Below are 12,374 nucleotides of genomic sequence, written 5' to 3' on the forward strand. Positions count from 1 at the left end.
CAGTTTTATTTGAGTAAATAAATTCTAAGGGTAATAGAATTGCCCTTACTAGGTTGAGATCATCAGCTCACTGGTTAAATATTGAATTGGGAAGATATAGAAATATTGTCCAAAATAAGCGTTTCTGCAGAATCTGTAACTCTGGTGATGATGAAGATGAATACCTTTTTTATTTATGTGTCCAATTTTCCGTGATATTCGTTCAAAAGGAACTAAGCTATATTATTGGAAAAAAACATCTATGTTTAAAATGATACAATTACTAAGCTCAACTAACATGAAAGATTTGTCTATGTTAAGTAAATACATTTACGAGGCTAACCAAATAAGGAGAAATTTATTGCCATGAAATTGCTGTCCATTCTCTATGTATTTATCATACATGTGTACATGTAACCTGTTCTCTCTACACTGCTTTAGTGAAGTGCCTGCTTTGTAATAATATTGTATTTTGTACTTTGTAAAGTAATAAAAGAATTTGAATTATTTGAACTTCGCTGACCCATTTCGTGTGACTTCGTTGCTACTAGAAGGTGTATTGTGTAACACCACAGTTTTTACCTTTAAGCTGATGAATCTTTACATAGACTGTCTCTCATCTTCTAATTTTGAGTGATATACCTTCCAGATTGCAAGGTAATCTTCACAGGCTGGGATTAGATTTGTAATCAAAAGGTCGATCACTGTTACTTAAACAATTAATGTTTTGACAAACTCTGGTTTCCGGATAATAATTTGAGAAGGGATTTCTGGGTTTTGTTGTACTACAATTGTAACTTATAAGGTAACACAGGCTGTGATTGGATTTAGGACCAAAAGGCCAACTACAAAGGTCAAAGTTACTGGAATTATATCATTATCGAAAGTCATTGTCAAAACTACTTCATTTCTTTATTGCTTGCATCATTATATTTATAAGAATAGAATGCATTCAATTTTCATAATTATCAGGTAAAGGTCAAGGTCATTGCTAGCTTTAGAAAACCATTGTCTGGATTCAAGTGACTTTTTTTCTTCATTGATTATTTCACAGCATAGTTTGTAGCTACAAAGAATTTGGGCTAGCTAGAATCAGTGTCCAACTGTCCATACCAAAATTGTGTCCGGACAAATCCTAAACTATCCGGATCAATTTCAATGAAACTTGGCAGCAATTTTGGGGACAATGTGTAGGTGCAGTTTTTGGTCTAAAGTTTTATTGGTATAGTAACCAGGTCATTATACACAGGATTTTGTAGAAAATAATATCCAAATACTTCCTTCTGAGTTAATTTCAATGAAACTTCAAGGAATTGTTGAGCACCATGAAAGATGCACATGAACGTTTTTGGACAAAATTTTGATTATGATAACCATGTCACTCATACATAGGTTTGTAAAAATGGCCATTAAGGATGTATTCTTCTGAGGTTTCAGTCCCGTTGAAGTCTCGTTTCGACAAAGATCAAAGAAGTTATGAGATTTTCAAATACAATTTATCAATATCTGTAGCAAGTTGCCAGTTGCAAATTTTGTCAAAAAATTACAGTTCTAACTTGAGCAGATTTTTTTATACAGGGATTTTAAGAAATGGCCCATTTGGCGGCCATTTTGAAATTTTGTCTTTTTTCGCTTCAAGTAGAGCCACAGTTTTACCATTTTTTACTGAAATTGTTTTTACTTAAATCATCACTGCACCAGCATTTTTAGCTGTATTGAGCTAATTTTTGCTGTAAATCTTTACTTGGTTCGTGATAATTAAAATATTGAGCATTAATGTATGAAATGATTCACTGTTTTCACTTTATTTTTACATTTAATGGTAATTTGAGCACTTTTAATTTTTACTCTAAAATACTGAAAAATAACAAATATTCAAGTGGGGCAAAAAAGTAAGCACACGGACCCCCCATTTTTCTGCCTGATTCGGAAAGAACAACCCTTTTCCTATTGATATGCAAAATATTAACAAAAGTTTAATACCAGAACTTTTTCTATATAGGGTTTGATTTGGCAAAAATGACTGAAAATGGTGCATTTTGTAGCTCAAAATTAAGGGGTAGGGGTATCATATCTTGTTATTCTGAGAAAAAATATTAGTCTTTTTGATCAAAACTGGTATATTTTAAAAGAAAACTACTGGAAAATAAATTCTACAAACATAAGTACATATCAAACACCTCATTAGGAAATTATGGCTTTAATACTTGTGTATATGGTCAAAACGGCAAAATTCCCATAAAATCCAATATTTTGTCAACTAGGTATCTTTCAGTGACAGTAGCTCAAAAACGAGCACACGGACATATGTTTTTTCTTTCATTTTCTTTCATGGTATGAACTCCTCTTTCCAAAAATCTATATGAGAAAAAAAGTTTAATACAAGAAAATTTTGACTTCTCAGAGGAGTACATCCTTAACTTATGGTTAACTTTTTTATCAATTTCATTCAAACTTTATCATTTTTTGTATTGGGGTAATTTATAATTTGCCATATCACATGCTTTAATAACAGTTACCATGGAAACATAATGGAGGAACATTTAGTTGCCATGTCTAAAATAATGGGTATTCTGATCTACTAGGGTTCCTTCCCTTTGTTCACACTCCCTCACTACTGACGGATTGTAAAGGAAGGGAGGAAGTCTGGTAAATCAGAATGAACAAGGGTTGGCATGAGAGTGTTTGTTAGTCACTGATTTATAGTCTTATGGTGTTATTGTCAGGGATAAGGAGTGTAAACAAGGGGTGGCACGAGAGTGTTAGTAAGTCACTGATTTATAGTCTTATGGTGTTATTGTCAGGGATAAGGAGTGTAAACAAGGGGTGGCATGAGAGTGTTAGTTAGTCACTGATTTATAGTCTTATGGTGTTATTGTCAGGGATAAGGAGTGTAAACAAGGGGTGGCATGAGAGTGTTAGTAAGTCACTGATTTATAGTCTTATGGTGTTATTGTCAGGGATAAGGAGTGTAAACAAGGGGTGGCATGAGAGTGTTAGTAAGTCACTGATTTATAGTCTTATGGTGTTATTGTCAGGGATAAGGAGTGTAAACAAGGGGTGGCATGAGAGTGTTAGTTAGTCACTGATTTATAGTCTTATGGTGATATTGTCAGGGATAAGGAGTGTAAACAAGGGGTGGCATGAGAGTGTTAGTTAGTCACTGATTTATAGTCTTATGGTGTTATTGTCAGGGATAAGGAGTGTAAACAAGGGGTGGCATGAGAGTGTTAGTTAGTCACTGATTTATAGTCTTATGGTGTTATTGTCAGGGATAAGGAGTGTAAACAAGGGGTGGCATGAGAGTGTTAGTTAGTCACTGATTTATAGTCTTATGGTGTTATTGTCAGGGATAAGGAGTGTAAACAAGGGGTGGCATGAGAGTGTTAGTAAGTCACTGATTTATAGTCTTATGGTGTTATTGTCAGGGATAAGGAGTGTAAACAAGGGGTGGCATGAGAGTGTTAGTTAGTCACTGATTTATAGTCTTATGGTGTTATTGTCAGGGATAAGGAGTGTAAACAAGGGGTGGCATGAGAGTGTTAGTTAGTCACTGATTTATAGTCTTATGGTGTTATTGTCAGGGATAAGGAGTGTAAACAAGGGGTGGCATGAGAGTGTTAGTTAGTCACTGATTTATAGTCTTATGGTGTTATTGTCAGGGATAAGGAGTGTAAACAAGGGGTGGCATGAGAGTGTTAGTAAGTCACTGATTATAGTCTTTGGTGTTATTGTCAGGATAAGGAGTGTAAACAAGGGGTGGCATGAGAGTGTTAGTAGTCACTGATGTATAGTCTTATGGTGTTATTGTCAGGGATAAGGAGTGTAAACAAGGGGTGGCATGAGTGTGTTAGTTAGTCACTGATGTATAGTCTTATGGTGTTATTGTCAGGGATAAGGAGTGTAAACTAGGGGTGGCATGAGAGTGTTAGTAAGTCACTGATTTATAGTCTTATGGTGTTATTGTCAGGGATAAGGAGTGTAAACAAGGGGTGGCATGAGAGTGTTAGTAAGTCACTGATTTATAGTCTTATGGTGTTATTGTCAGGGATAAGGAGTGTAAACAAGGGGTGGCATGAGAGTGTTAGTTAGTCACTGATTTATAGTCTTATGGTGTTATTGTCAGGGATAAGGAGTGTAAACAAGGGGTGGCATGAGAGTGTTAGTTAGTCACTGATTTATAGTCTTATGGTGTTATTGTCAGGGATAAGGAGTGTAAACAAGGGGTGGCATGAGAGTGTTAGTAAGTCACTGATTTATAGTCTTATGGTGTTATTGTCAGGGATAAGGAGTGTAAACAAGGGGTGGCATGAGAGTGTTAGTAAGTCACTGATTTATAGTCTTATGGTGTTATTGTCAGGGATAAGGAGTGTAAACAAGGGGGTGGCATGAGAGTGTTAGTAAGTCACTGATTTATAGTCTTATGGTGTTATTGTCAGGGATAAGGAGTGTAAACAAGGGGTGGCATGAGAGTGTTAGTTAAGTCACTGATTTATAGTCTTATGGTGTTATTGTCAGGGATAAGGAGTGTAAACAAGGGGTGGCATGAGAGTGTTAGTTAGTCACTGATTTATAGTCTTATGGTGTTATTGTCAGGGATAAGGAGTGTAAACTAGGGGTGGCATGAGAGTGTTAGTTAGTCACTGATTTATAGTCTTATGGTGTTATTGTCAGGGATAAGGAGTGTAAACAAGGGGTGGCATGAGAGTGTTAGTTAGTCACTGATTTATAGTCTTATGGTGTTATTGTCAGGGATAAGGAGTGTAAACAAGGGGGTGGCATGAGAGTGTTAGTTAAGTCACTGATTTATAGTCTTATGGTGTTATTGTCAGGAATAAGGAGTGTAAACAAGGGGTGGCATGAGGGTGTTAGTTAGTCACTGATTTATAGTCTTATGGTGTTATTGTCAGGGATAAGGAGTGTAAACAAGGGGTGGCATGAGAGTGTTAGTTAGTCACTGATTTATAGTCTTATGGTGTTATTGTCAGGGATAAGGAGTGTAAACAAGGGGTGGCATGAGAGTGTTAGTTAGTCACTGATTTATAGTCTTATGGTGTTATTGTCAGGGATAAGGAGTGTAAACAAGGGGTGGCATGAGAGTGTTAGTAAGTCACTGATTTATAGTCTTATGGTGTTATTGTCAGGGATAAGGAGTGTAAACAAGGGGTGGCATGAGAGTGTTAGTTAGTCACTGATTTATAGTCTTATGGTGTTATTGTCAGGGATAAGGAGTGTAAACAAGGGGTGGCATGAGAGTGTTAGTAAGTCACTGATTTATAGTCTTATGGTGTTATTGTCAGGGATAAGGAGTGTAAACAAGGGGTGGCATGAGAGTGTTAGTTAGTCACTGATTTATAGTCTTATGGTGTTATTGTCAGGGATAAGGAGTGTAAACAAGGGGTGGCATGAGAGTGTTAGTTAGTCACTGATTTATAGTCTTATGGTGTTATTGTCAGGGATAAGGAGTGTAAACAAGGGGTGGCATGAGAGTGTTAGTTAGTCACTGATTATAGTCTTATGGTGTTATTGTCAGGGATAAGGAGTGTAAACAAGGGTTGGCATGAGAGTGTTAGTAAGTCACTGATTTATAGTCTTATGGTGTTATTGTCAGGAATAAGGAGTGTAAACAAGGGGTGGCATGAGAGTGTTAGTAAGTCACTGATTTATAGTCTTATGGTGTTATTGTCAGGGATAAGGAGTGTAAACAAGGGGTGGCATGAGAGTGTTAGTTAGTCACTGATTTATAGTCTTATGGTGTTATTGTCAGGGATAAGGAGTGTAAACAAGGGGTGGCATGAGAGTGTTAGTTAGTCACTGATTTATAGTCTTATGGTGTTATTGTCAGGGATAAGGAGTGTAAACAAGGGTTGGCATGAGAGTGTTAGTAAGTCACTGATTTATAATCTTATGGTGTTATTGTCAGGGATAAGGAGTGTATTCAGTATGCTTGTTTTAATCTACACGATAAAAATGTACCAATAATAACTGGAAATAAGTGTATCGATATATGTGTTGGGCTAGCTGCAATATATTGTAGCTCAAAAGACTTTCAGACAGATAATGGTATCGTCTTTAGAGCTACAATTGGTGCCTTTTACTACTAATGGAGCAAAGAAATATTATCATACATGTTTTATATCATTTACCCAATAGGCAATAAAACTGAATCGTATAAAATATCAAATTCACAGCGAGACATTATTTTTTTCACATATAAATATGATGGTCTGTTCCACGAAAAATTTTATGACAAATCTACAAATTATGAAATTGACGTCTTATAGTAGTAAAGTTGATATTAAATGGTCTTAATGTTTGTTTTGGACAAAAATAATGTATTAGTGCATGTATACTCTTAATTAATTGGAAACCTACAAAAAAGTACCGAAAATTGTGCCAAAGTGGTTTTCTGAGTCAGTGCTCCATTACGACACATAAGTACCAATTGGTACCCGGCCGAAAGGTATAGTAGGCTGGGTACGTATATTTGTTCTAGCATTGGGCCAGCCCTAATAAATTGTTTGTTTCCCCTTTACCAACCCATACCAGACAGTGTTGGGTAGGTTGGTTGGTAGGTTTTTTTTCCCCGATTCGACAAATACCCCAATTATTATTATTAGTTTTCTTTCAAAAACCGAGAAGAACATCAACAAAACAGAGAATACTTTTATAATGATAGACAATTCTGAGTAGGATGTGCTGTTTGATGTCTTTGGCACCATGATTTAGAAAGATCAAAATATCACAAAGAGACACAGCAGAAACATACCACAGCCTCCCAAAACACACACACTCACCACACCCCATATGTCCACACACTCACCACACCCCATATGTCCACACACTCATAACACCCCATATGTCCACACACTCACCACATCCCATATGTCCACACTCACCACATCCCATATGAGCACACTCACCACATCCCATATGAGCACACTCACCACATCCCATATGTCCACACTCACCACACCCCATATGTCCACACACTCATCACAACCCATATGTCCACACACTCATCACACCCCATATGTCCACACTCACCACACCCCATATGTCCACACACTCATCACACCCCATATGTCCACACACTCACCACATCCCATATGTCCACACACTCACCACACCCCATATGTCCACACACTCATCACACCCCATATGTCCACACACTCACCACACCCCATATGTCCACACACTCACCACACCCCATATGTCCACACACTCACCACACCCCATATGTCCACACACTCACCACATCCCATATGTCCACACTCATCACACCCCATATGTCTACACTCACCACACCCCATATGTCCACACACTCATCACACCCCATATGTCCACACTCACCACACCCCATATGTCCACACACTCACCACACCCCATATGTCCACACACTCACCACACCCCATATGTCCACACACTCACCACACTCCACATGTCCACACACTCACCACACCCCATTTGTCCACACACTCACCACACCCCATATGTCCACAACCTCATCACAGCCCATATGTCCACACTCACCATAGCCCAAATGTTCACACACTCATCACAGCCCATATGTCCACACACTCACCACACCCCATATGTCCACTCACAACACCCCATATGTCCACACTCACCACACCCCATATGTCCACACTCACCACACCCCATACGTCCACACACTCACCACACCCAATATGTCCACACACTCACCACATCCCATATGTCCACACACTCACCACACTCCACATGTCCACACACTCACCACACCCCATATGTCCACACACTCACCACACTTCATATGTCCACAACCTCATCACAGCCCATATGTTCACACTCACCATAGCCCATATGTTCACACACTCATCACAGCCCATATGTCCACAAACTCACCACATCCCATATGTCCACACACTCACCACACCTCATATGTCCACATACTCACCACAGCCCATATGTCCACACTCACCACAGCCGATATGTCCACACTTACCACAGCCCATATGTCCACACTCACCACAGCCCATATGTCCACACACTCACCATTGCCCATATGTCCACACTCACCACACCCCTTATGTCCACACACCCACCAGACCCCATATGTCCACACACTCATCACACCCCATATGTCCACACACTCACCACACTCCACATGTCCACACACTCACCACACCCCATATGTCCACACACTCACCACACTTCATATGTCCACAACCTCATCACAGCCCATATGTTCACACTCACCATAGCCCATATGTTCACACACTCATCACAGCCCATATGTCCACACACTCACCACATCCCATATGTCCACACACTCACCACACCTCATATGTCCACATACCACAGCCAATATGTCCACACTCACCACAGCCGATATGTCCACACTTACCACAGCCCATATGTCCACACTCACCACAGCCCATATGTCCACACACTCACCATTGCCCATATGTCCACACTCACCACACCCCTTATGTCCACACACCCACCAGACCCCATATGTCCACACACTCATCACACCCCATATGTCCACACACTCACCACACTCCATATATCCACACACTCAACACATCCCATATGTCCACACTCACCACACCCCATATGTCCACACTCACCACACCCCCATATGTCCACACACTTACCACACCTCATATGTCCACATACTCACCACAGCCCATATGTCCACACTCACCACAGCCGATATGTCCACACTTACCACAGCCCATATGTCCACACTCACCACAGCCCATATGTCCACACACTCACCATTGCCCATATGTCCACACTCACCACACCCCTTATGTCCACACACCCACCAGACCCCATATGTCCACACACTCATCACACCCCATATGTCCACACACTCACCACACCCCATATATCCACACACTCAACACATCCCATATGTCCACACTCACCACACCCCTTATGTCCACACACCCACCAGACCCCATATATCCACACACTCACCACATCACATATGTCCACACACTCACCACACTCCACATGTCCACACACTCACCACACCCCATATGTCCACACACTCACCACACCCCATATGTCCACAACCTCATCACAGCCCATATGTCCACACTCACCATAGCCCAAATGTTCACACACTCATCACAGCCCATATGTCCACTCACTCACTACACCCCATATGTCCACTCACCACACCCCATATGTCCACACTCACCACACCCCATATGTCCACACTCACCACACCCCATATGTCCACACACTCACCACACCCAATATGTCCACACACTCACCACATCCCATATGTCCACACACTCACCACACTCCACATGTCCACACACTCACCACACCCCATATGTCCACACACTCACCACACTTCATATGTCCACAACCTCATCACAGCCCATATGTTCACTCTCACGTTAGCCCATATGTTCACACACTCATCACAGCCCATATGTCCACACACTCACCACATCCCATATGTCCACACACTCACCACACCTCATATGTCCACATACTCACCACAGCCCATATGTCCACACTCACCACAGCCGATATGTCCACACTTACCACAGCCCATATGTCCACACTCACCACAGCCCATATGTCCACACACTCACCATTGCCCATATGTCCACACTCACCACACCCCTTATGTCCACACACCCACCAGACCCCATATGTCCACACACTCATCACACCCCATATGTCCACACACTCACCACACTCCATATATCCACACACTCAACACATCCCATATGTCCACACTCACCACACCCCATATGTCCACACTCACCACACCCCCATATGTCCACACACTTACCACACCCGATATGTCCACACACTCACCACATCCCATATGTCCACACTCAACACACCCCATATGTCCACACACTCACCACACCCCATATGTCCACAAACTCACCACACCCCATATGTCCACACACTCACCACACCCCATATGTCCACACTCTCATCACACCCCATATGTCCACACACTCACCACACCCCATATGTCCACACACTCACCACATCCAATATGTCAACACTCATCACACCCCATATGTCCACACACTAACCACACCCCATATGTCCACACACTCAACACACCTCATATGTCCACACACTCACCACACCCCATATGTCCACACACTCACCACATCCCATATGTCCACACACTCACCACACCTCATATGTCCACACACTCACCACACCCCATATGTCCACACACTCACCACACCCCATATGTCCACACACTCACCACACCCCATATGTCCACACACTCACCACACCTCATATGTCCACACACTCACCACACCTCATATGTCCACACACTCACCACATCCCATATGTCCACACACTCACCACACCCCATATGTCACATCACACTCCCATGTCCACACTCACACCCCATATGTCCACACACTCACCACCCCATATGTCCACACACCCCACACCCCCATATGTCCACACACTCACCACACCCCATATGTCCACACACTCACCACACCCATATGTCACACACCACACACCCCATATGTCCCACACACTCACTCACACACCCATATGTCCACACTCACCACACCCCATATGTCACACACACAATGTCCACACCACTACCACACCCATATGTCCCACACTCACCACACCCCATATGTCCACACTCACCACACCCCATATGTCCACACACTCACCACACCCCATATGTCCACACACTCACCACATCCCATATGTCCACACACTCACCACACCCCATATGTCCACACACTCACCACACCCCATATGTCCACACACTCACCACACCCCATATGTCCACACACTCACCACACCCCATATGTCCACACACTCACCACACCCCATATGTCCACACACTCACCACATCCCATATGTCCACACACTCACCACACCCCATATGTCCACACACTCACCACACCCCATATGTCCACACACTCACCACACCCCATATGTCCACACACTCACCACACCCCATATGTCCACACACTCACCACACCCCATATGTCCACACACTCACCACACCCCATATGTCCACACACTCACCACACCCCATATGTCCACACACTCACCACACCCCATATGTCAACACACTCACCACACCCCATATGTCAACACACTCACCACACCCCATATGTCCACACACTCACCACATCCCATATGTCCACACTCAACACACCCCATATGTCCACACACTCACCACACCCATATGTCCACACACTCACCACACCCCATATGTCTATACACTCACCACACCCCATATGTCCACACTCACCACACCCCATATGTCCACACTCACCACACCCCCATATGTCCACACACTTACCACACCCCATATGTCCACACACTCACCACATCCCATATGTCCACACACTCACCACACCCCATATGTCCACACACTCACCACACCCCATATGTCCACACACTCACCACACCCCATATGTCCACACACTCACCACACCCCATATGTCCACACACTCACCACACCCCATATGTCCACACACTCACCACACCCCATATGTCCACACACTCACCACACCCCATATGTCCACACACTCACCACACCCCATATGTCCACACACTCACCCACACCCCATATGTCACACACTCACCCACCCCATATGTCCACACTCACCACACCCCATATGTCCACACACTCACCACACCCCTCCCATATGTCACACACTCACCACACCCCATATGTCCACACACCACTCACACACCCCATATGTCCACACACTCACCACACCCCATATGTCACACACTCACCACACCCCATATGTCCACACCACTCAACACACCCATATGTCACACACTCACCACACCCATATGTCACACACTCACCACACACACCCCATATGTCCACACACTCCCCATATGTCCCACACTCACCACACCCATATGTCCCACACTCACCACACCCATATGTCCACACACTCACCACACCCATATGTCCACACTCACCACACCCCATATGTCCCACACTCACCTACACCACACCCCATATGTCCACACACTACACACCCCATATGTCCACACTCACCACACCCCATATGTCCACACACTCACCACACCCCATATGTCCACACACTCACCACACCCCATATGTCCACACACTCACCACACCCATATGTCCACACACTCACCACACCCCATATGTCCACACACTCACCACATCCATATGTCCAACACTCATCACACCCCATATGTCCACACACTAACCACACCCCATATGTCCACACACTCACCACACCTCATATGTCCACACACTCACCACACCTCATATGTCCACACACTCACCACATCCAATATGTCCACACACTCACCACACTTCATATGTCCACACACTCACCACACCCCATATGTCAACACTCATCACATCCCATATGTCCACACACTCA

Source organism: Argopecten irradians, chromosome 3 (genome assembly GCF_041381155.1).
Source record: "Argopecten irradians isolate NY chromosome 3, Ai_NY, whole genome shotgun sequence".
NCBI classification, from domain to species: Eukaryota; Metazoa; Mollusca; class Bivalvia; order Pectinida; family Pectinidae; genus Argopecten; species Argopecten irradians.